We start from the raw sequence: 27,615 nt of genomic DNA, 5'->3' as shown, positions 1-27,615 counted from the left end.
CAGGGGTGTGACGGTAATAGTGCATAGCAACAGTCCCATGCTAAGGACTGTGATCAGCCAGTCTCTGTTACATTGTGGTGATCTCTCTTAAATGTATATCAGCTATTCAGCTTCACTTTGCAGGGCTTCAAAAGAGGGACCGCTTAATTCTCAAAAAGGGCCGAGAGGAGCTACTCCACATTCAAGGTGAGGAAGGGTGACCTCGTCCAAGGTAAGGAGCAGCGGCTGGGCTTTGCTGGAGCAGCCGTGAAGAGATACCCCACATCCAAGGTAAGAGAAACCCAAGTGAGATGGTAGGTGTTGCAAGAGGGCATCAGAGGCCAGACACACTGAAACCATGATCACAGGCTAGTCAATCTGATCACACGGACCACAGCCTTATCTAACTCAATGAAACTAAGCCAGGCTGTGTGGGGTTAGCCAAGACGGACGGGTCATGGGGGAGAGGTCTGACAGAACGTGGTCCACTGGAGAAGGGAATGGCAAACCACTTCAGTATTCTTGAACCCCATGAACAGTGAAAAGGCAAAATGATAGGATACTGAAAGAGGAACTCCCCAGGTCGGTAGATGCCCAATATGCTACAGGAGATCAGTGGAGAAATAACTCCAGAAAGAATGAAGGAATGGAACCAAAGCAAAAACAATACCCAGTTGTGGATGTGACTGGTGATAGAAGCAAGGTCCGATGCTGTAAAGAGTAATATTGCATAGGAACCTAGAATGTCAGGTCCATGGATGAAGGCAAATTGGAAGTGGTCAGGCAGGAGATGGCAAGAGTGAACGTCGACATTCTAGGAATCAGCGAACTAAAATGGACTGGAATGGGTGAATTTAACTCAGATGACCATTATATCTACTACTGTGGGCAGGAATCCCTTAGAAGAAATGGAGTAGCCATCATGGTCAACAAAAGAGTTCGAAACGCAGTATTTGGATGCAATCTCAAAAATGACAGAATGATCTCTGTTCGTTTCCAAGGCAAACCATTCAATATCACAGTGATCCAAGCCTATGCCCCAACCAGTAATACTGAAGAAGCTAAAGTTGAACGGTTCCATGAAGACCTACATGACCTTTTAGAACTAACACCCCAAAAAGATGTCCTTTTCATTATAGGGGACTGGAATGCAAAAGTAGGAAGTCAAGAAACACCTGGAGTAACAGGCAAATTTGGCCTTGGAGTACAGAATGAAACAGGGCAAAGGCTGATAGAGTTTTGCCAAGAGAACGCACTGGTCATAGCAAACACCCTCTTCCAACAACACAAGAGAAGACTCTACACATGGACATCACCATATGATCAACACCGAAATCAGATTGATTATATTCTTTGCAGCCAAAGATGGAGAAGCTCTATACAGTCAGCAAAAACAAGACCGGGAGCTGACTGTGGCTCAGATCATGAACTCCTTATTACCAAATTCAGACTTAAATTGAAGAAAGTAGGGAAAACCACTAGACCATTCAGGTATGACCTAAATCAAATCCCTTATAATTATACAGTGGAAGTGAGAAATAGATTTAAGGGACTAGATCTGATAGACAGAGTGCCTGATGAACTATGGATGGAGGTTTGTGACATTGTACAGGAGACAGGGATCAAGACCATCCCCATGGAAAAGAAATGCAAAAAAGCAAAATGGCTGTCTGTGGAGGCCTTACAAATAGCTGTGAAAAGAGAAGCAAAAAGCAAAGGAGAAAAGGAAAGATACTCCCATTTGAATGCAGAGTTCCAAAGAATAGCAAGGAGAGATAAGAAAGCCTTCCTCAGCGATCAATGCAAATAAATAGAGGAAAACAACAGAATGGGAAAGACTAAAGATCTCTTCAAGAAAATTAGAGCTACTAAGGGAACAAGTCATGCAAAGATGGGCTCGATAAAGGACAGAAATGGTATGGACCTAAGTGAAAGTGAAGTCACTCAGTCGTGTCCGACTCTTTGCGACCCGTGGACTGTAGCCCACAAAGCTCCTCTGTCGATGGGATTCTCCAGGAAAGAATACTGGAGTTGGTTGCCATTTCCTAAAAGAAGCAGAAGATATTATGAGATGGAAAGAATACACAGAAGAACTGTACAGAAAAAATCTTCATGACCCAGATAATCACGATGGTGTGACCACTCACCTAGAGCCAGACATCCTGGAATGTGAAGTCAAGTGGGCCTTAGAAAGTATCACTACGAACAAAGCTAGTGGAAGTGATGGAATTCCAGTGGAGCTATTTCAAATCCTGAAAGATGATGCTGTGAAAGTGCTGCACTCAATATGCCAGCAAATTTGGAAAACTCAGCAGTGGCCACAGGACTGGAAAAGGTCAGTTTTCATTCCAATCCCAAAGAAAGGCAAATACCAAAGAATGCTCAAACTACCGCACAATTGCACTCATCTCACACGCCAGTAAAGCAATACTCAAAATTCTCCAAGCCAGGCTTCAGCAATATGTGAACTGTAAACTTCCAGATGTTCGAGCTGGTTTTAGGAAAGGCAGAGGAACCAGAGATCAAATTGCCAACATCTGCTGGATAAAAGCAAGAGAGTTCCAGAAAAACATCTATTTCTGCTTTATTGACTATGCCAAAGCCTTTGACTATGTAGATTACAATAAACTATGGAAAATTCTGAAAGAGATGAGAATACCAAACCACCTGACCTGCCTCTTGAGAAACCTATATGCAGGTCAGGAAGCAACAGTTAGAGCTGGACATGGAACAACAGACTGGTTCCAAATAGGAAAAGGAGTACATCAAGGCTGTATATTGTCACCTTGCTTATTTAACTTACATGCAGAGTACATCATGAGAAACGCTGGGCTGGAAGAAGCACAAGCTGGAATCAAGATCGCCAGGAGAAATATCAATAACCTCAGATGTGCAGATGACACCACCCTTATGGCAGAAAGTGAAGAGGAACTAAAAAGCCTCTTGATTAAAGTGAAAGAGGAGAGGGAAAAAGTTGGCTTAAAGCTCAACATTCAGAAAACGAAGATCATGGCATCTGGTCCCATCACTTGATGGCAAATAGATGGCTAATAGTAGAAACAGTGTCAGACTTTGTTTTGGGGGGCTCCAAAATCACTGCAGATGGTAATTTCAGCCATGAAATAAAAAGATGCAAAAAAAAAAAAGAAAAGATGCTTTCTCCTTGGAAGGAAAGTTATAACCGACCTAGATAGCATATTAAAAAGCAGAGATATTACTTTGCCAACAAAGGTCTGTCTAGTCAAGGCTATGGTTTTTCCAGTGGTCATGTATGGATGTTAGAGTTAGACTGTGAAGAAAGCTGAGCACCGAAGAATTGATGCTTTTGAACTGTGGTGCTGGAGAAGACTCTTGCAAGTCCCTTGGACTGCAAGAAGATCCAACCAGTCCATCCTAAAGGAGACCAGTGTTGGGTGTTCATTGGAAGGACTGATGCTGAAGCTGAAACTGCAATACTTTGGCCACCTCATGCGAAGAATTGACTCACTGGAAAAGACCCTGATGCTGGGAGGGATTGGGGGCAGGAGGAGAAGGGGCTGATAGAGGATGAGATGGCTGGATGGCATCACTGCCTTGATGCACCGTTTGGGTGAACTCCAGGAGTTGGTGATGGACACCAACTCCAGGGAGGCCTGGCGTGCTGCAGTTCATGGGGTCGCAAAGAGTCAGACACGACTGAGCGACGGAACTGAACTGAACTTAGTTCTCAAAGATTCCAAGTCAACAGTGGGAGAAAAATTAGAAATATTAGTTTGAAGAGTTATAGCCGAATATTTCCATACCAGTCCAGTTTACAGGTAGATAAACAAAACCCCAAAGACAATTAATACCATTACAATCTAAAATCCATGGCTGAGTACCATACGTTTTGCTGAAACTGAGCAGGAACCTGTGTGGCTCCTGGGCATGGAAGCCTTTCAGAGAGCTGCTAATCAGGGAATGGAAGGAATGCGGAGACAGACAGGAAAAGCCTAGAACCAACAGAGCAACTTTGGGGCAGGGTCCTGGTTGTGCCAAGGAATACACATAACACTATCTTTCAGGTCTTTAGAGAACTAAAACTCCCAATAAATGGAACATGTTAGCATTCTTCATTTCAGATTAAAAGAACCAGAAAAGCTCTTCACACCTTGAGACCCTACACACACCCTAATCCTCATCAGCCACCCCGCCCTTGAGACACTGCTGTAAAACTCCTGTCCAAACCCTCCCAGGTTAGGACACACAGGTTTTCAGGGCCAGGAGCCTGCTGTGTTCCCCTTTGCCTGGCAAAGCAATAAAGCTATTCTTTACGATTTCACTCAAAACTCTGTCTCCAAGATTCGACTTGGCACTGGAGCACAGAAGCTGAGCTTTCAACATCAATTCCAAGTTGGCAAGGGCTCTGATTCTCAGTTATTCAGGGATCCAGGCTGAGTCTCCACCATCTGTAATACACTGTTTTTCAAGTCAGCTCTGGCCATCACTGTAAAGGCCAATTCACCTTCTGAGAGGAGGGAAGACGGAACATAAGAAAAGCATATGGGATATTTTTTCGACAAGGCTTGGAGGTAGCATATGTCCCTCCTTCTATTATTCCATGAAAGAACTTAGTCCCTTGGCTCTATCTACCTCCTGGGGAGACTGAGAAATGCTGGGAAGCCGGTAGGCCAATGGTACTGCAGGAGAGCAAAATTCGCCTCCACAAAATGTCTCTCTGGCATGCAAATTAATTCCAGATGGAAATAATCAAGGCCTCAAAGACTCAGGGAGAACCTTGGCCTTCCCACTAACTGTCTAAAAGAATTTAGAGGGCCTGTTCACACAATGGAGTTACCACCAGAGAGATCTGCCAAGAAGATGGGCTGGGTGTTGCGGGGGAAACAGGGCCCAGAGTCCAGCGTCTATTCTGCGTCCTATACTGTCTCCCAGGACCCAGCAAACATTTGCTTTTCCACCTCCAAATGAATCGTCTTCCTCAACTGTGAGGAAACCACTAGCCACAATATCCTCTTTCATCTTCAGCTGACGATATTTGAGACGAGGACTTTGGCCATTTTGGTGAGTTACTCAGTACTTCTGGGTCTCTCCCATGTTTACGTGTTATTAAGCTTTTGTGTGATTTTTCTTCTGTTAATCTGTCTCAGGTCAATTTAATTCTTAGACTGGTCTGAGGAACCTAGAAGGGGAGAGGAAAATGTCTTCCTCTCCAACAGCAGAAAGAGAGAGAGTTCTAGAGTTTAGATATCAATCTGTGCTACCTTTAGAGATCCTAAGGAGATAAGGCTGCCAGATAAAATATAATTGGAACTCCCAGCTCAATTTGAATTTCGGACCAAAAAATGAGTAATTCTGTGGTATAAGTATGTCCCAAATGTTACACAGGCAAACTTACACTAACACTTACACTAAAATATTATTCATTATTTATGTGAAATTCACATTTAACTAGCACCTTCATTTTTATTTGCTAAACCTGCCAAGGGTAATTACCAGGTTTTAGACTTAGGTGAAATGGTAGTTGGCAATGTTATTATCTAGAGGGAAAGAGGACAAGTTCAAGATAATCAAACACACAAGAAAATCCATGTATAAGCCAAAATGCCAGTTCATTAGTTGAAAATGGAGCATGTATTTGGTAGGGTTAACTAAAACTGGCTATTGATACAGGTCACTCTGTGTACTTTTGGAATAGCTCAGTCAAGAAACAATAATCATAGATGAAGAAAGCAGGAGTGAAATAATAGCATTAGGACAAAATACAAAGCGATCTCCAAGGTACCTTAAGGAATGTAAGCAAGATGCAGAGTGATGTGTGTAAGATGCCTGCCTGTGTGTGTATTTTCTTGTACATGTGTGTTTGTTTGTACCGACCGTGGAAGCATGGAGTCCTAACTACAGGAATACTAGGGAATTCCCTGCAGAAGCTATTTATTGAGTTTCAGATCCTGCCTGGACTAAATACTATCTCTTCTTTGATTAATATTATATATGTAATGTACTGAAGTCATGTATCTATGTTATATATAATATGCATATTATATACATATCTGTTAGGTTATACTCTGTTAATAGACTCCATCAGAATCTGTTAGGTTCAGCTGGATACAAAGAACTCTATCAAGATGTGGTTCATATATATAATGGAATACTACTCAGCTATAAAAAATAAAATAATGTCACTCATAGCCACTTGGCTGGACCTGGGGACTATCACAGTAAGTGAAGTAAGTCAGAATGAGAAAGACAAATACCGTATGATATCACTTATATATGGAATCTAAATTCATATATATGAATTGACACATGTTCATGGCAGAAATGCACTTATCTATGAAACCAACTCACAGACGTAAAGAACAGACTTGTGGTTGTCAAGGAGGAGGGTGGCAGGGGAGGGATGGAGTAGGAGATTGCGGTTGGGAGATGCAAACTATTATACCCAGGATGGATAAACAACAAGATCCTACTGTACAGCACAGGGAACTATATTCAATGTCCTGTGATGAACCATCATGGAAAAGAATATTAAAAAGAATTTATGTACATTTATAACTGAATTACTTTGCTGTACGGCAGAAATTAACATTGTAAATCAAATATACTTCAATTAAAAAACAAAACCCTTTATCCCTCCCTCCTCCACTGTGGGTTTTTTTTTTTAAATAAAAGTTTACTTTCTCTCACATAAAAAATGACCAGAGGTGGGCAGTTCTGGGGTGGTATGCCAACTCCATAATGTGGTCAGGAATGCAGGCTCCTTTCAATTCTATTTCAACATCCACAAAGTGTAACCCTCATTCTCATGATTCTAAATGGCTTCCAGAGTTCCAGTCATCATTCTCACATTCCAGGAAACATACAGTTAGAAAGAAGGGTGCCCACACTTGTTTTAAGGAGAATTCTCAGAAGTACCGTTTAACACTTCCTTTTACACCTTTTTAACCTGAATTTAGTCAAATGGCTAAATCTCTGTGAAAAGAAGGCTAGAAAATGAAATATTTTAACTGGTGACAATGTCCTGCCAAACACAGGGTATTAATGCTCAAGAAGAAGGGGAGAATGCATAGCCATTCAGACAGGCATTGTTAAAACCATTCTATGCCTGAGAAAACTGAAGCCCAGACTGGTTAAATAACTTACCCATCACTTTATGGCAACAGAAGGGGAAAAAGTGGAAACAGTAACAGATTTTATTTTCTTGAGCTCCAAATCACTGTGGATGGTGACTGCAGCCACAAAATTAAAAGACTACTTGCTCCTTGGAAGAAAAGCTATGACAAATCTAGACAGCTCATTAAAAGGCAGAGACATCCCTTTGCTGAGAAAAGTCTGTATAGTCAAAGCTGTGGTTTTTCCAGTAGTCATGTACAGATGTGAGAGTTGGGACCATAAAGAAGGCTATGTGGCAATCTGGATTGGAGGGGAGTTTGGGAAAGAATGGATACACATATATGTATGGCTGAGTCCTGTCGCTGTTCACCTGAAACTATCAAACACTGTTAATTTGCTGTACTCCAATATAAAAGAATTAAAAAATAATTAATTAAAATCCAAAAAAAAAAAGGCGAGAGTTGATGCCTTTGAACTGTGGTGCTGGAGAAAACTCTTGAGAGTCCCTTAGACTGCAAGGAGACTAAACCAGTCAATCCTAAAGGAAATCAACCCTGACTATTCACTGGAATGACATGCTGAAGCTGAAGCTCCAATACTTTGGCCACCTGATGCCAAGAGCTGACTCATTGGAAAAGACCCTGATGCCAGGAAAGATTAAGGGCAGGAGGAGAAGGTGACAGCAGAGGACGAGAAGGCTGGATGGCATCACAGACTCAAGGGACATGAGTGTGAGCAAACTCCAAGAGATAGTGGAGGACAGGGAAGCCTGGCGTCCTGCAGTTCATGGGGTCGCAAAGAGTTGGACACAACATAGTGAATGAACAACAACGGAGAAGGCAATGGCACCCCACTCCAGTACTCTTGCCTGGAAAATCTCATGGACGGAGGAGCCTGGTGGGCAGCAGTCCATGAGGTCGCTGAGTTGGACACGACTGAGCGACTTCACTTTCACTTTCACTCTCATGCACTGGAGAAGGAAATGGCAACCCACTCCAGTGTTCTTGTCTGGAGAATCCCAGGGATGGGGGAGCCTGGTGGGAGGCCGTCTATGGGGTTGCACAGAGTCAGACACGACTGAAGCGACTTAGCAGCCACATGTTAAAGCTGGAATTTAACCTCTGTTCTCATTCCAGAGCCATTGTACTTTCCAGTACCCAGTACTAATCTGGTTCACTCAGCACAAGAGTCTGATCCTCAGAAATGAGCGGGGAGATTCTTTGAAGCCACACAAAAAAATATAGCACATCCTCTATGCAGTACAGGCTTTCTTGGTGGTTCAGATGGTAAAGAATCCGCCTGCAATGAGGGAGACCTGGGTTCAACCCCTGGGTTGGGAAGATCCCTTGGAGGAGGGCATGGCAACCCACTCCAGTGTTCTTGCCTGGAGAATCCCCATGGACAGAGGAGTCTAGTAGGCTACAGTCCACGGGGTCACAAACTGAGTGACTAAGCACAGCTATGCAGTACACATTTCACTCCAGAATTTAGGAATTAAATTAAATTTAGGAATTTTATTTATAATAAACATGATGGTGTAGAGGGTCAAATTGCAGTGATTTTTATAATGAAACAGGAGGCTTGAAAAAAATTTACAGTGCATTAGTCTCTTTAAATAAAGCAAAGTTTGAGAAGCCTCTCATTGCCCTGCACTGTCCCCACCGCACTCTCCTCCTCCTCGTTATAAGCTGACTCTATTCATTGCTGTTTTCTAGTTTTATCACCTGGAGAAGGCAATGGCACCCCACTCCAGTACTCTTGCCTGGAAAATCCCATGGATGGAGGAGCCTAGTAGGCTGCAGTCCATGGGGTCGCTAAGAGTCGGACACGACTGAGCGACTTCCCTTTCCCTTTTCACTTTCATGCATTGGAGAAGGAAATGGCAACCCACTCCAGTGTTCTTGCCTGGAGAATCCCAGGGACCGGGGAGCCTGGTAGGCTGCCGTCTATGGGGTCGCACAGAGTTGGACACGACTGAAGTGACTTAGCAGCAGCAGCAGCAGCAGTCTTATCACCAATTGCAGAGTGCCCACTTGGAACCTATAGTTTAAGGCCCCAACAGGATTCACATCTTATATAGTATTGATATTACAGGCTGCCAACTGATTTAAACAACAACAAAATTTTGATTACATATTCTGATAGTACAAAATGTTTGAAAATGGCTGGTAATCCCATTTCTATAGAATCCCTATGTAATAATATTGTATTTGCTGCTACGAAAAATAATTTCCCAGTCAGTTCACACAGGTTTAAGGAAATCTGCTGATTGGCAAGGAAGGATCTCAATTCTGATGTAAATAATTCTATGTGGCCCTGAAGGCACACAGTCTTAACTCGTGATTACATTTATAACCCAGCAGTTCCTTTGATACTAAGCTTCCAGACAAAGTGTCCTGCAGATAGACTTTTCAAGGGTGGAACTTTTCATTTCAGAGCTTCTCGTGGCTGGTAACATTCCATTATGGTGTCTGCTTGAAGGCTGTGATTCGTTTTAAATAAAGCTTTGGTAGAATTACCTGTTTTTGTGTGTGTTCCCTATAATTATTATACCAGCTAATGTAAAGTTTAAGAATACAACTTGGAGTACTATCAAATTGGTTCCAGACATCTGAGGGGTGGGTATGCAAATGAGGAGGAGATTCAGTTACACACACAAAAAATCATATTTCCTTTTTCTAAGGTATAGACACAGAGGTCTTATCAAACTACAGCAAAGTTTGATTATAATGAAATAAACTGGTTATTATTTACACAGACAAGTAGCTCAGAGATTGACGGTCTAATGCCAGCAAAAAATCAGGTTGTTTAGTTTGCCTAAGTGCTAACACACAGTTTTGCTAGGGAAAAAGGAGAGGGGGCAGTTGACATGTCAGGGGCAGGTGGGGCGGGGGGCGGAGGCAGAATTTAATTTACTAATAGTGTTATGAAAGCTTAGCCTCTCTGTGCACCAATGCCATATCAAACCTCAGAGACAGAGTTTTGGGTGAAGTAAAAAATGATACAGAAAAGCAAAATGGCTGTCTGGGGAGGCCTTACAAATAGCTGTGAAAAGAAGAGAAGTGAAAAGCAATGGAGAAAAGGAAAGATATAAGCATCTGAATGCAGAGTTCCAAAGAATAGCAAGAAGAGATAAGAAAGCCTTCCTCAGTGATCAACGCAAAGAAATAGAGGAAAACAACAGAATGGGAAAGACTAGAGATCTCTTCAAGAAAATTAGAGATACCAAGGGAATATTTCATGCAAAGATAGGCTCGATAAAGGACAGAAATGGTATGGACCTAACAGAAGCAGAAGATATTAAGAAGAGGTGGCAAGAACACACAGAAGAACTGTACAAAAAAGATCTTCATGACCAAGATAATCACGATGGTGTGATCACTCACCTAGAGCCAGACATCCTGGAATGTGAAGTCAAGGGGGCCTTAGAAAGCATCACTAAGAACAAAGCTAGTGGAAGTGATGGCATTCCAGTGGAGCTATTTCAAATCCTGAAAGATGATGCTGTGAAAGTGCTGCACTCACTATGCCAGCACATTTGGAAAACTCAGCAGTGGCCACAGGACTGGAAAAGGTCAGTTTTCATTCCAATCCCAAAGAAAGGCAATGCCAAAGAATGCTCAAACTACCGCACAATTGTACTCACATCACATGCTAGGAAAGTAATGCTCAAAATTCTCCAAGCCAGGCTTCAGCAATATGTGAACCGTGAACTTCCTGATGTTCAAGCTGGTTTTAGAAAAGGCAGAGGAACCAGAGATCAAATTGCCAACATCCACTGGATCATCAAAAAAGCAAGAGAGTTCCAGAAAAATATCCATTTCTGCTTTATTGACTATGCCAAAGCCTTTGACTGTGTGGATCACATAAACTGTGGAAAATTCTGAAAGAGATGGGAATACCAGACCACCTGACCTGCCTCTTGAGAAATCTGTATGCAGGTCAGGAAGCAACAGTTAGAACTGGACATGGAACAACAGACTGGTTCCAAATAGGAAAAGGAGTATGTCAAGGCTGTATATTGTCACCCTGTTTATTTAACTTATATGCAGAGTCCATCATGAGAAACGCTAGGCTGGAAGAAACACAAGCTGGAATCAAGACTGCCGGGAGAAATATCAATCACCTCAGATATGCAGATGACACCACCCTTATGGCAGAAAGTGAAGAGGAACTGAAAAGCTTCTTGATGAAAGTGAAAGAGGAGAGGGAAAAAGTTGGCTTAAAGCTCAACATTCAGAAAATGAAGATCATGGCATCTGGTCCCATCACTTCATGGGAAATAGATGGGGAAACAGTCAAAACAGTGTCAGACTTTATTTTGGGGGGCTCCAAAATCACTACAGATGGTGACTGTAGCCATGAAATTAAAAGACGCTTACTCCTTGGAAGGAAAGTTATGACCAACCTAGATAGCATATTCAAAAGCAGAGACATTACTTTGCCAGCAAAGTTCCGTCTAGTCAAGGCTATGGTTTTTCCTGTGGTCATGTATGGATGTGAGAGTTGGACTGTGAAGAAGGCTGAGCTCCAAAGAATTGATGCTTTTGAACTGTGGTGTTGGAGAAGACTCTTGAGAGTCCCTTGGACTGCAAGGAGATCCAACCAGTCCATTCTAAAGGAGATCAGTCCTGGGTGTTCTTTCGAAGGAATGATGCTAAAGCTGAAACTCCAGTACTTTGGCCACCTCATGCGAAGAATTGACTCATTGGAAAAGACTCTGATGCTGGGAGGGATTGGGGGCAGGAGGAGAAGGGGACGACAGAGGATGAGATGGCTGGATGGCATCACTGACTCGATGGACATGAGTCTGAGTGAACTCCGGGAGTTGGTGATGGACAGGGAGGCCTGGCGAGCTGTGATTCATGGGGTGGCGAAGAGTTGGACACGCCTCAGCGACTGAACTGAGAAAGTGATAGGTTTATTACCTGGCCAAGTAAAGGGAGACACACCAGGCTTCTGCCTCGAAAAGCTATGTGTCCGACCTTGGAGGATTTGATGAAGGGTTTTGTAACAATGTGTCAAAGCTGGAGACTCTTGACAAGATTAGGACATGAGCAGGGTTCAGGTGGTTTTTTGGCTGCTCCTCCCTTGATGAGCAACTGTTCGAATCCGCCCTTTGCAACTCAGAGAAGGTCATGCAGGCTGGAGTCTTGCCTACAGGAAATGGGGGAACAGAATGGCCTCTGTGCCTGGGAGCCCCACAGGGCCCCTCTTGGTTTGACAAGTTCAGTCTCTTATAAACAGATTTAAGCCAAAAAAACAAGTGAGATTGGGACAACTGCTACATGTGAGGACAGAATATTTAGACATTAGGGGAAAAAAATGTCTCTAAACAACCTTAAAGTTAAAGAACTTGTATCCTTTGGGGCCTGGGACTCAGGTTCTATGATGACCGTGTTAATTAATGAAGCTCGGGCTGGTTGGGCCTAACTCAGCCAACCAGGATTTAGAATACTGCAGGAAAATTATGGATTTCTTACTATTGGATAAAGTAAAGGAGATCTCAGAAAGGTGTTAGCGAAAGGATCAGTTAAAATTTACACGCTTAATGGATATAAACAGTGAATTTCACTGAATTTAAGAGACCATTTCCAAGGCGTTAAAATGTTAAGGGGAAAAAAAAAATCAAACTTGTATTTTGTATCTTAGAATTGATGATGCAGAGCTCATGGTATGCAAAAACATAATGACAGTTGTTTCAGCTTGGCAAAAATGTTGTTAGGACAAGTTTCAGAACTGGGTGAGCATGCTCAAGACAAACTGGAGACCAGGTTACTGAGGGCAGGACTTGCTATGACAAGAGTCCATTAAATAGGGGATCTGCATCAGTATCCGGCTCTGTGAGATCTTTAAGATGGACTGAAATACTCACACCTACCTCTAAGTCCACTGCATTAACATTACAGAGATATCCAAGGAAAAACTTTCTAACTGGCTTCTTTTTCTTTTACTTATTTTTTAATTTTCTGGCCACACCCTGTGGCCAGCATATGGGATCTTAGTCTCCAACCAGGGATCAAACCCGCATGTCCCCTGCATTGAAAGTGAGGAGTCTTAATCACTGGACTGCCTGCCAGGGAGGTCCCTTAACTGGTATCTTATTTCCAAAAAAAAAATACCTTCAGGGATACCACATGGTCATTAAATCAATTAGTATGTTGTAGGCTTTTAATTTTGTATTTCATTTTTTTATTGTTACAGGTTTCAAAGAGGACACTGGAGATTTAAATCAATTTTGGTTGCCCTGGTAGGCTTTGTATTCTGTCGGCTAGAGACTGATAACTCTAATCAAAAAGATTCTATCCTATCATGTTACATATTCATAGTTTATTCTTTTGTTGTTGTTTTGGTAAGTTGGATCCAACTCTTCTGAGACCCAAAGGACTGCAGTCCACCAGGATCCTCTGTCCGTGGGATTACCCAGGCAAGAATACTGGAGTGGGTCACCATTTCCTTCCCCTGGGGATCTTCCCAACCCAGGGACTGACCCCACGTGTCTTGCATTGAAGGCAAGAGTCTTTACCATTGAGCCACCATATAGTATTTTCTATGCTTATTTGTTTACATTTTGAATGACTGGCTTTGGATTATTGGTTTGTTTGGTGTTTTTTTTTAATTGAATGAAATATTCTTTAAATTCTAATAGTGCTTTAAAATTCTCAAAAGTTTCACACACATGATTTCATATAATCCCGTAATAATGGACTACTGGTTTTAACATTCTATATTTTCAATCCTGTCAATTGCCTGTATGACTAAGACAGTGTATATTTTGCTACTTCCTCAATACAGAGGAGCTGTGCCTAACAGATCCATTCAACCTGAAGCCTCGAGGATAGAATGTTCTTCCTTATACAATTGTCTGCATTGTTGTGAGGATGGAGGAACAGATACCTGTCACAGCAAGCCCAAAATACATCCCAACTCTCTTTGCCCTGCTATACAACGTAGAATCTCTGGTCCACTTTCTATAAAGAGAAGACGACCCTGAAAAGAATGTTGACTGGGTAGAGTGAGACCCGGGAATTTCAGCAAATTTGGACTCTATAGACAAAGTTACAGGGTGGAACTTCAGGTTATTTGACATAAGTATAATATTATTGGACAAAGTATTTTAGGAAATTGGAGTGGCTCCCATGTGAAGAAAACAGACGAGTAAATTGGGAAGCTTACTGTTTGAAACAGGTCCATACAAGGACAAAATAGTGGCATAGATCAGTCAGAAAATCTACTATGAGATGATGCAATGCCGAGAGGAATTTTCCAAAAGGAATTCATTGTGTTGAACACCACTGCTTTTGCTGAGGGTATTTGCAGTATCTCATTTAACCCTAACAACTGTAAACAATTGTAAAATAGGTATGGCAGCTCCAATTACACTAATGAAAACAGTAGTTTGGTGAAATTACGTAACTTTCCCAACGTCACTCAGTTTCTGAGTGGTTAAGTTGAGATTCAACTACAGAGCTGACTAATTCCAACACCATTGCTCTTTCGGAAAAACAAACTGTCCTTAGGCTCTAAAAACTACAAAATACTGCTGAAAGAAATTAAAGAATACCTAAACAAATGGAAAGATACCCTATGTTCCTTGATCAAAAGACTTTATATTGTTAAAATGATAATCCCACCCAAAGTGATTTATCAGTTCAACATGTTTCCTATCGAAATCCCAGCTGGTTATTTGGCATAAATTGGTGAATTGAACGTAAAATGCACACAGAAATTCAAGGGACCTAGAACAGCCAATACAATCTTGAAAAAGAACAAATTTAAAGGACTCACACTTTCCAATTTCAAAACTTATCACAAAGCTACTGTAATCAAGGGACTGACATATACACACTACAGTATACGGATATCAAATAGATAACTAATAAGAACCTGCTGATAGCACACAGAACTCAATATTTTGTAATGGTCAACAAAGGCCTGTATAGTCAAAGCTATGGTTTTTCCAATAGTCATGTATGGATGTGAGAGTTAGACCATAAAGAAGGTTGAATGCTGAAGAACTGATGCTTTTGAACTGTGATGCTGGAGAAGACTCTTGAGAGTCCCTTGGACAGCAAGATCAAACCAGTCAATCCTAAAGGAAATCAACCCTTAATAGTCATTGGGAGGACTGATGCTGAAGCTGAAGGTCCAATACTTTGGCCACTTGATGGAAGAGTCAACTCATTGGAAAAGACCCTGATGCTGGGAAAGACTGAAGGAAAGAGAAGAAGGGGGTGACAGAGGATGAGGTGGTTAGTTAGCATCATGGACTCAATGGACATGAATTTTAACAAACTCGGGGAAGCCTGGAGTACTGCAGTCCATTGGGTCACAAAGAGTTGGACGTGACTGAGCGACTGAACAATAACAACAATATGGGAAAAGAATCTAAGAAAAAAAAATAATAGATATATGTATATGTATAACTGATTCACTTCGCTGTACATCTGAAACTAACACAACATTGTATTAATAAATCAACTATACACCAACAAAAAATTTTTTTAATGTTATGGAAGCAAAAAAAAATGACTATAATCAAGAATCTGATACTAACATGAAATAACAAATATAAAAACTAAGGGAATAGAATTAACAATCTAGAAATAAACCCTTTCATTCATGGTCAAATGATTTTCAACAAAGGTGCCAAGATAATTTAAAGTTGGACCCTTACCTAACACCATATACAAAAATTCACTCAAAATGTATTCTAGATCAAAATATAAGAGCTAAAACTACAAAGCTCTTAGAAGAAAATGTAGAAACAAATTGTTGTGACCTTGAGTTAGGCAATGGTTTCTTACATATGACATCAATTGCACAAATGATGAAAAAATAAATACATTTGACTTCATGAAAATTTAAAATTTTTGTGCTTTAAGTAACACAGGCCTGGGACTTCCCTGGCAGTCCACTGCTTCCACGGCAGGGGGCATGGTTTCATCCTTGGTTGGGGAACTAAGGTGCCACACGGCCCTCAGGATGGCCAAAAAGTAAATAAATAGAAATTTTAAAAATTAAATAACACCATCTAGAAACTGAAAAGACAATCCACAGAATAGGAGAAAATACGTGCAAATTATATAACTGAAAAGGACCTTCTATTCAGAATATGTACGATGCAACTCAAAAAGCTACATGGGACCTCAGTTCTCCAACCAGAGATTGAACCCCAGGCCACAGGTAGTAAAAGCCTAGAGGTATCCTAACCACTCTGCCACTAGGGAACTCCCCAATCCAGTCTTTATAAATGGGCAAAAAGTCTGAAGAGACCCTTCTCTAAACATCATTAAATCATTAGGTAATGCAAATCAAAAGCACAATGAGATAACATTGTGCACCTACTAGCTAAAATAGCTATAAACAGGTATTAACAAGTGCTGGTGATTATGGGGAGAACTCAGAACCCTCCTACACTGCAGGTGGGAATATAAAATTGTGCAGCTGGTTTGGAAAAGAGTAAGTCCCTCAAAATATTAAACACAAGAGTTACCATAGTGAAAGTGAAGTCGCTCAGTCGTGTCCAACATTTTGCGACCCCATAGACGGTAACCTACCAGGCTCCGCGGTCCATGGGATTTTCCAGGCAAGAATACTGGAGTGGGCTGCCATTTCCTTCTCCAGGGGATCTTCCCAACCCAGGGATCGAACCCAGGTCTCCGGCATTGCAGACAGACGCTTTACCATCTGAGCCACTATGACCTAGCAATTTCAGCCTTAAGTTTATACCCAAGAGAAATGAAATCATATGTCCACACAAAAAACTTAAACATAAATGTTCACAGCAGTATTATTCATAATAGCAAAAATGTAAAAACCACTCAAATATGCCAACTGATTAATGGATAAGTAATGTGGTATATCCATAAAATAGAATATTATTTGGAAATGAAAAGGAATGAAATACTGATTGATGCTATAGCATCAGTGGATCTTGGAAACACTATTCTACGTGGAAGAAGCCACCAGGGACTACCCTCACAGTCCAGTGGCTAAGACTCTGTGCTCCCAATTCAGGAGGCCCGAGTTTGATTCCTGATTAGGGAACTAGATCCCACATGATGCAAATAAGACCCAGTGCAACCAAATAAATAAATGAATATTTGAGAAAAAAAAAATCTCATATTACCCTCCTAAACTATTGGTGAAAATGTAAACTGGTATAGTCACTATGGAGAGCCATATGGAGGCTCCTTAAAAAAAGCAAAAATAGAGCTACCATATGACTCTGCAATCCCACTCCTGGGCATATAGCCAGAGAAAAATATGATCTGAAAGGATTTATGCACCCCAATGTTCATTGCAACACTATTTACAATAGCCAAGACATGTAAGCAACCTAAATGTTCATCGACAGAGGAATGGATAAACAAAATGTGGCACATTTATACAATGGAATATTACTCAGTCATTGAAAAGAATGAAATAATGCCATTTGCAGCAACATGGATAGATCTAGAGATTGTCATAATGAGTGAAGTGTTAGGTAGGTAGAATAGGGAAAAGGAGTCCAAAATGGCGTCGGCTAAAAGACAAGAAAGGGAAAAGCTCGAGAAAACAGAGCAAAGGAAGGTCAAAGGAAGGTCAAAGGAAGGTCCGAGAACCAGAGTGAAGACTTCAGGTAGAACAAACAGCACTCCTGGCTAAGCCCAATTTGCATAGGGTAGGCCAGGTGAAGGAAAAAACATATAAAAGGAGGAGCCAAAGCATTTTCTCTCTTTCTCTCCCTCATCCCTGTGCTCTTTCTCTCTCCCTCCCCCGCACACCCCTCCACTCTCTTCTCTTTGAGTCTTTGGGTTGGCATGCCCTCACACTTCGAGGATGGATTCTCCTGCTATCTTCTAAATAAAATAGAGCTGTAACACTGATTTGCCTAAGAGCTACAACACGGTTTGTCCAAGACCCGAGAGCTGCGATGCGCCAAGGGCTTTAATGTCCATGGCTCCAGATCTTTGTTGTGACGAGACAAAGAACCAAGGAACATACACTCGCGTGACAGAAGTAAGACAGAGAGGGAGAAATATATGATATCCCTTACATGTGGAATCTGAAAAGATACAAATGAACTTATAAAACAGAGACTCACAGACTTAGGAAACAAACTTACGGTTGGCTGTAAAAGTGAAAGTTGCTCAGTCGTGTCCAACTCTTTGTGAGTCCATGGACTACACAGTCCATGGAATTCTCCCAGCCAGAATACTAGAATACTGGAGCGGGTAGCCATTTCCTTCTCCAGGGGATCTTCCCATTCCAGGGATCGAACCCAGTTCTCTCACATTGCAGGCGGATTCTTTACCGGCTGAGCCACTAGGGAAGCCCATGGTTACCTGTACACACTGCTATATATAAAATGGATAACCAACAAGGACCTACTGTGTAGTACACAGAACTCTTCTCAATGTTATGTGGCAGTTTAGATAGAAGGGAAGTTTGGGGGAGAATGAACACGCATATGCATGGCTGAGTCTCCTCACTGTTCACCTGAAACTATCACAGCATTGTTAATCGGCTATTGTTGTTGTTCAGTTGTTAAATCGCATCCAACTCTTTGTGACCCCATGGACTGCAGCACCCAATATAAAATAAAAAGTTTTTTTAAAAATCACATATTTTTGAGATTAGTTGTTTGTCGGTTGCTTCATTTGCTATTATTTTCTCCCATTCTGAAGGCTGTCTTTTCACCTTGCTAATAGTTTTCTTTGATGTGCAGAAGCTTTTAAGTTTAATTAGGTCCCATTTGTTTATTTTTGCTTTTATTTCCAATATTCTGGGAGGTGGGTCATAGAGGATCCTGCTGTGATGTATGTCAGAGAGTGTTTTGCCTATGTTCTCCTCTAGCAGTTTTATAGTTTCTGGTCTTACATTGAGATCTTTAATCCATTTTGAGTTTATTTTTGTATATGGTGTTAGAAAGTGTTCTAGTTTCATTCTTTTACAAGTGGTTGACCAGATTTCCCAGCACCACTTGTTAAAGAGATTGTCTTTAATCCATTGTATATTCTTGCCTCCTTTGTCAAAGATAAGGTGTCCATATGTGCGTGGATTTATCTCTGGGCTTTCTATTTTGTTCCATTGATCTATATTTCTGTCTTTGTGCCAGTAACATACTGTCTTGATGGTATACAAGCAACTCCTACAGCTCAACTCTAGAAAAATAAATGACCCAATCAAAAAATGGGCCAAAGATCTAAATAGACATTTCTCCAAAGAAGACATACAGATGGCTAACAAACACATGAAAAGATGCTCAACATCACTCATTATCAGAGAAATGCAAATCAAAACCACTATGAGATACCATTTCACACCAGTCAGAATGGCTGCGATCCAAAAGTCTACAAATAATAAATGCTGGAGAGGGTGTGGAGAAAAGGGAACCCTCTTACACTGTTGGTGGGAATGCAAACTAGTACAGCCACTATGGAGAACAGTGTGGACATTCCTTAAAAATCTGGAAATAGAACTGCCTTATGATCCAGCAATCCCACTGCTGGGCATACACACTGAGGAAACCAGAAGGGAAAGAGACACGTGTACCCCAATGTTCATCGCAGCACTGTTTATAATAGCCAGGACATGGAAACAACCTAGATGTCCATCAGCAGATGAATGGATAAGAAAGCTGTGGTACATATACACAATGGAGTATTACTCAGCCATTAAAAAGAATACATTTGAATCAGTTCTAATGAGGTGGATGAAACTGGAGCCTATTATACAGAGTGAAGTAAGCCAGAAGGACAAACACCAATACAGTATACTAACGCATATATATGGAATTTAGAAAGATGGTAACGATAACCCTGTATACGAGACAGCAAAAGAGACACTGATGTATAGAACAGGCTTATGGACTCTGTGGGAGAGGGAGAGGGTGGGAAGATTTGGGAGAATGGCATTGAAACATGTGAAATGTCATGTATGAAACGAGATGCCAGTCCAGGTTCAATGCACGATGCTGGATGCTTGGGGCTGGTGCACTGGGACGACCCAGAGGGATGGTATGGGGAGGGAGGAGGGAGGAGGGTTCAGGATGGGGAACACATGTATAATTTTTTTTTAATTAAAATTGAATAAAAAATAAATAAATAAATAAATAAAAATCACATATTATTACTGCACTTATGGAAATGTCGCTAACAGGTAAATTTATAAAGACGGACTAAGTAAGGAGAATCAGCCACCCTGAAATATCTTTGGCATATTAATTGTGTTAAACTGTTTCCGGGAAATAGCAGACAAGCTCTGAAAACCAAGTTGGGAGTTTCCCTTTAGTAAGAAACATTTATGCATGAAAGGGAAATCTCCATTTGTAAGGGTAAATCTCCCTGAACCAGAAAGAGGATTACCAAATCAGTGGAGAAGGCACAGAGTTAAATTTGCATCACAAGTCACTCTTGTTCACTGTGCTTTTCCAGGTAGTCTCACATAACTGACTCTCCCTACCCTCAACACCCTCTTCCATCTTTAGCTGAGAAACGTACTTAGAGTGAGGGTTTTGGCCTTTTTAGCAAGTTACTCAGTTATTTTCTGAGTTTCTCCCAAGTATGTTGTTGTGGTTCAGTCCGTCAGTCTTTGCGACCCCATGGACTGCAGCACGCCAGGCTTCCTCGTCCTTCACCGTCTCTTGGAGCTTGCTTAAACTCATGTCCATTGAGTTCGTGATGCCATCCAAACATCTCATCCTCTGTCGTCCCCTTCTCCTTCTGCCTTCAATCTTTCCTGGCATAAAGGTCTTGTCTAATGAGTCTGCTCTTCACATCAGGTGGCCAAAGGATTGGAGATGCAGCTTCAGCATCAGTTCTTCCATTGAATATTCAGGATTGATTTCCTTTTTCTCCTGTTAATTTGTCCCACAACAATTTAATTCTTAGACCAGCACGAAGAACCTAGGACTATAGAGGAAGTTTTCTTCCCCCCAACAACAGGAAGTAGTGTTGACTAAAAAAAGATATACAACTTGAGAGTTTCGAGTTAAGCTTTATTTGAGGTAAAATGAGGACTGCAGCCTAGGAGGCAGCATCTCAGATGGCTCTGAGAGATATCCCAAACTCCGCTCCAAAGCGGCAGTGGAGGAAGGTCAATATATATGGTTTTGGTGAAAGTGGAGTTCAATACCATTAAGTACTCATTTTATGACCAACCTAGACAGCATATTAAAAAGCAGAGGCATTACTTTGTCAACAAAGGTCCGTCTAGGCTATGGTTTTTCCAGTGGTTATGTATGGATGTGAGAGTTGGACTGTAAAGAAAGCTGAGTGCTGAAGAATTGATGCTTTTTAACTGTGTGTTGGAGAAGACTCTTGAGAGTCCCTTGGACTGCAAGGAGATCCAACCAGTCCACCCTAAAGAAGATCAGTCCTGGGTATTCATTGGAAGGACTGATGTTGAAGCTGAAACTCCAATACTTTGGCCACCTGATGCAAAGACCTGACTCATTTGAAAAGACTCTGATGCTGGGAGGGATTGGGGGCAGGAGGAGAAGGGGATGACAGAGGACGAGATGGTTGGATGGCATCACTGACTCAATGGACATGGGTTTGGGTGGACTCCGGCAGTTGGTGATGGACAGGGAGGCCTGGCATGCGGTGGTTCATGGGGTTGCAAAGAGTCGGACACAACTGAGCGACTGAACTGAACTGAACTGGAGCACTCATTTTACAAAAGGGTTTTGTTAGTCATGAGGCTCTGATGTCACCATGAAAGGATTTATTGCTTCTCTAGATATGAGGAGATGCAAGGATTGAGATCATAAAATCTGTTCCTAAAAATATCCAACTATCTAAAGACCTGTCCCACCAGATTCCCTGGAGCACAGAGTGCCTCACTCCACCTGAACTCCCTCAGGGGTTGTTGAAGGTCAACAGCTATAGCAGCATGGGCTTCAATCTAGAGGCAAATGGGAAATGCCTTTGTTGTTCAGTTGTTGGCAATGCCCTTGGTAAGTGCCAATTTGTAGTTGACAGTAGATTCACAGGAATCTACTGCCCAGGAATGGGGAATTTGCAGAGAAATACAGAGTGACAGCTAATATCTACAGATTTTCCTTTTAGGGTTATAAAAAATGTTTTAACATGGACTGTCCCTTTGGTTGCACAATTCCATGTGTCTGCTAAATCGCTTCAGTTGTGTCTGACTCTTTGTGGCACCGTGGACTGTAGCCCGCCAGGCTCTCTGTTCATAAGATTTTCCAGGCAAGAATACTGAAATGGGTTGCCGTTTCCTTCTCCAGGGGAACTTTCCCACGCAGGGATCGAACCCAAGTCTCTTTATGTCTCCTGCATTGGCAGGCAGATCTTTACCATTAGCACCACCTGGGAAGCCCAATTCTGCAGATGTATTCAAAAGCACTGAATTGTTCACTTTAAATGGGTGAACTATACGGTATATGAATTACAGCTCAATAAAGTTGTTAAAAAAGAAAGCCAACATATTTTTTTGTTTATATTTTCAAGCAGATGTCCAAATAATAAGTTAACAACTTTTCACTGTTTCCTCTTTCCATCAAGGTTCTCGGATAACTTTTTTTTTTTTTTTTAAATAGCCAGTATTGTGGAATTAAATCTTGAATCATAAGGCTCTGGTTGGATTCTCAAGGGCTTGGTTTCCTAAAAAGTCAGGAAACCTAACTCCCAATCCTGCCTAGTGATTAAACCAAGTGGGGAAGACTTTCTATTCTCCATTTCTTGTAGGCAAGACTACAGTCTCCATGACCTTCCCTGAGTTCCAAAGGGTGGATTCAAACAGTTGCTAACCAAGGGATTAGCAGCCAAGAAATCATCCCAGGCAAGATTATAGGGACCAGAGAAACTCATCAAGATTAGGAAACAGATCATTTGATTAAAGGAGTGCATGCCCTAATCCCACCCTAATTTTGTCAGAGACCCCACCTTCAAACCATAGTTACAAAACTCCTCATCAAATCTTCTTGGATTGGGACACATGGTTTTCCAGGGCAGGAGTCCACTGTGTCCCCCTCAGCCTGACAAATAAAGCTATTCTTTCCTACTTCACCCAAAACTCTTTCTCCAAGATTTGATTTGAAACTGGTGTACAGAGGCCAAGCTTTTGATAACAGTTATTACCAGACTAACACTATTGGTCCCAGTTTTCTCAATGGTAAGTAAAAAAAATTGAGCAGATGATCTCTAAAGGTCCTTCCTTGTGACACTAAAAGAGCTTCAATCCCATCAGTAGAAGTAGTATTGGTTCTGTTTACCTCTACAAAGCCAAGCAGTCAAAATCTGATGTGATTTCAATTTACTTTTCAATTTACTTATCAGGGCCAATTATGAAAAAAAAAAAAAAAAAACTTCTGGGGGCACAGTAGTAAAGAATCCATCTGCCATTTGCAAGACATGCAGGTTCAATTCCTGGCAGAAGGAGATGGCAACCCATTCCAGTATTCTTGGAAACTTCTATGGATAGAGAAGCCTGGCAGGCTGTACCTGCCAGGGTCACAAAGACATAGGGTCACAAAGAGCTGGTCATGCCTGAGCAGGAGCACTATCAGGACTTTGTATCTAAAGTAGAAACCACAGAAGCATAACACTGAGTTCAGCATTTGTGGAGGTTGGTTACTTAGTACCCCCATTAGAATCAAGTAAATCAAGTAGTTTGCGCTAACTTCTAATTTTTAACCAGTTTGTAGATGACCAATCAAGAAAGTTAGTAAAATGTATCCAAATAGTGTTGCAGGGAAGAGCCAGTTCTGACTCCATGCTGGATCTGTTTCTTTGACTTTAGCCTTTGCTTTTTGTTGCTTTCGTTGCTATAATCATATGTAACGTCCTGCCTCAGATGCCCCTCCTCTTGTTAAACTGAAGTGCCTTTGTTCAGCTCACAGAGAGAAAAATCTGACCCTACCTACCTGTGAAAAGAAGAGATTAGCACTTCCCATTTTGCAAGACTGATGGCCCTTATTACTTTACTTCCTCATTGTCTCTCTCCATTCTGCCTTTTTCTGCAGTTCCTCAGCACTTTTCTCTCTGCTTCTATAAAAGAACCTGGCATCCAGACCCCTACCAGATGGTGTCTTGCATCATAGCTCTTTCTTCATTTAACACTATAAGCACATCTCCATATCATCAGGTAGTTTTTATCATTTAATGCCAGTAGTAGTGTCATGATGTCTTTAACCACTATCCTATCTTTGATAGACTGGTTCCCATTTTCCCCTATCTTCAGTAATGAGGGAAAAGGATTATTACCTTTATGCAAAAAGCATTCTGGTATTTAGGGTTACTTCCTTGAATTAGATTCTGATTCATAGGAAGTAAAGTGAATGCATCACAGGGCATGACCATTTCATAGCATCTCCCCCCCAAATTGTACCAATTTATATTCATATTGAGAGTGATAAAGTTAACTTGTATACTGGGACCCACAAAAGGGAGGCCAACCCAGTGATCCCACATGTCACAAATCTAAACGTAAGTCAGTCTGCACTTACCCCAAACACCTCACTGTCAAGGAAACCGAACAGACACCAATCACTTCCTCCAACTCAGCTCACCTTACCTTTCCCTAGAAAACAGGACTTGCCAACCTTACATGGAGATCGCCAACCTCCAGGCCAATCACACCCCGTTTCCATTGGCTCTTTCTAAAGCTCTGTACGACCTCTGCCCAAAATCCCTCTGGAAGAGGGCCCCACTGCTTGTGAAGGGCTGTCGTCCCCCAACACATGGACTGTCTTCCCTTGAATAGAGGATATCAAACCTATAACTCAATGGTTTTAGTTTGATCATTTGGGAGTGCACTACCAAGCGTGATTAAGACCTGAAATTTTTGTTACATCTTCATCACTGCTGAAGTACTTATTTATTGTTCCTTGTCTATATAACCCTGTTAGAATACAAGCTCCTCAAGGGCAGGAATTTTGGTTTACTGATATATCTCAAGCATCTAAACAGTGCCTGGCATATAGGAGACATTAAAATATTTGTTTCAAGAACAAAGGACTTCCCCGGCGGCTCAGTGGTTAGGAATCTGCCTGCCTGTGCAAGGGACACGGGTTCCATCCCTGGTCCAGGAAGATTCCACATATGGTAGGGCAACTAAGCCCGTGTACCACAACCATGGAAACCTGCACCTGGGAACCCACACTCCATGGTAAGGAGCCACCAGAGTGAGAAGTCCAAGCACCACATTAGCTAGACAGCAGCCCCTGCTCACCACAAGTAGAGAAAGCCTACATGCAGCACCCAAGACCCAGCACAGCCATAAATAAATATATATATATATATATATATATTTTAAATCTCCCGTATGATTATGAACTTACCTATTTAAAAAAAAGAAAAGAACAAATGAAATAGAAAAGTTTGGTTTTTAAATCATTATTATGTCAGTCCCAATAGCAAGATTTAATAGCAGGTTACAACAGAAATTGCCGGTACCAGCCAGCAAAGTCAATCAGATCCTGAGAACGTGCACGGCGGGGCTGAGAAAGGAAACTACAGCAAGAGACTACAACAAAGATGGGGTCGAGAGGTTCAGACACGTCTCCACAAAGGGGAGCGGTCTGACACCGACTTTATTCAGCATCTTATATTTATACAGGAGAGCGTGAGAAAGACAAGACAGTTAACATTTTCTTGGTTGACCTATACATCTTACAAACAGTCACAAGAAATCTTGAGAGCATGGGAATGGCACCCTGTTATTATTTCTTACACCAGATAACACTTTTCTGTGCGTGAGAAGTTTGCACAGAACTCCAGGTGTCTGCAGTAAATAAGCGCCTAATCTCTGGGGTGGCTCGACAGAGAGCTATGTTTGCAAGCAAACCCTCAAGGACTGAGGCAGCTCCCAGAGCTGTGTCCTTCGGACAAAGGACCCCATTCTCATGGGCAGCTCCCCACAAGAAATGTCAAATAAATTCGTCCCCATGTCCATCTCATGCTCTGGTATTCCTTATCCTGACACAGTTTAAGCCTGAATCATTTATTGCATGACTACTTCAGATGAGACAGCTAGTTGCCAGCCTGGTTTCCGTTTCTCTTTCTTTCTTGGAGACCATATATTCAACTAGAAGACCACACTTCTAATCTCCCTTGCCGCTAGGTTGCTCAGATAGTTAATAAGATATATATGGAAACTGTTCGAAGTCCTTCTAGAAAAGATCTCTGAAATGGGAACAAACAGCTGATGTGGTTCCTTGCCTTCCTTCTTCTTCCTGCCTAGAATGCAGACAAGATAGACCCAACAGCCCTGTCTTATACAATGAGGTAAATTTAAGGATGGGACCTCTGCTCAGCGGAGGACAGAGCAGAAGAATACTTGGAGTCCGAATCTCTGGTGATATGGAGACATCATGCCAACCCTGGACTGCCAGCCCCTCTGCTGTTTTATGCATGGAAAAAATAAACCTCTGTCTTGTTTTAAGCCAGTTATTTCAAGTTTCTTATCAGCTAACCACAATTCCTAACTATACTAATCATCATTTTTCTTAGCTCTGAAGATTGCAGTAGTACAATAAATGTTGTTTTAAAACAACAAGGAATCTTTTTCTTTATATACTTATCTTTTAAATAACAAGACATATACTTTTTATTCTGAGCTAATTGCTATAGGAGAGCAAAATTTGCCACCCCAAAATGTATCACTCTGACCTGAGGATTAATTTAAGCTGATTATTTTGTGTGTGTATGATTTTTAAAAACCACTTTATTGAGATACGGTTTACAGTTCATAGAATGTACTGTTTAAATACATAATTTACTGGTAAGCTGATTATTTTAAGAAACAGAAGTCTCTCTTTTTACCTCTCCCTTAGCTGCCCAAAGAACTTAGAAAAAAGGCTTATTGGAATAGAACAATCATCAGAGATACCTGCAAGGAGTGTGGGCTAGGTGTGAAATAGGAGGGAAGGAAGCAGGGTACAACCTCTAAAAGAATGACACAGCCCTTGAGGATATGACATAAACTGGTCAGAACAAAGTCCAAGATGGGGGAAGATTTGTCTTCGCATGGAACTTGAACCTTACTGTATGCTCACTGTAATACATGAGCATTTGCATGACATACCTACAGGTGCCATGACATTTCCAAGGCTAACCATAAAAAGTCGAAAAGTGAATAGTGGTTCAGTTCCTGGAAATCTCTGACCCTTCCCCAAAAGTGTTGAAATAGAGTTCCCTTGTGGTGGTAACTCCCCCATTCCATGGGAGCAACAAGTTTAGTTTTATCTCATTGGCGATATTTGGGGGCTAGCATTTGATACATGAAGTGAAGTGAAATCGCTCAGTCGTATCCGACTCTTTGCGACCCCATGGACAGTAGCCTGCACCAGGCTCCTCCGTCCATGGGATTTTCTAGGCAAGAGTACCGGACTGGCAAAAGAGTTATTAGAGCAAGACCTGTGAAAACAGGGCAGTAGCCTGGAGGAGGCTGAAAGAGCCCTCATTCTGCAGAATGGTCTGCATCTAAGCAGGATGAAGGGTAAGAGGAAAGGGAGAGAGAGAGGAAGGGAGGGAGGAAAAAAGAAAGAAAAAGGAAGGGAAGGCAGGAGTGTAAGCAGATAAGGGGTCCCCGGAG

The 27,615-nt window shown here is 41.6% G+C and overlaps 1 long non-coding RNA gene across 1 annotated transcript; it reads left to right on the top strand.

Moving 5' to 3' along the window:
* Window positions 1-26,577, top strand: LOC133228594 (uncharacterized). The gene is made up of 2 exons (XR_009730280.1): window positions 1-186; window positions 26,263-26,577. It is a non-coding gene; the product is annotated as an uncharacterized LOC133228594 (long non-coding RNA).
* The last annotated feature ends 1,038 nt before the right edge of the window (window positions 26,578-27,615 follow it).

Source organism: Bos javanicus, chromosome 17 (genome assembly GCF_032452875.1).
Source record: "Bos javanicus breed banteng chromosome 17, ARS-OSU_banteng_1.0, whole genome shotgun sequence".
NCBI lineage: Eukaryota > Metazoa > Chordata > Mammalia > Artiodactyla > Bovidae > Bos > Bos javanicus.
This window is presented reverse-complemented; position numbering and strand designations above follow the sequence as displayed.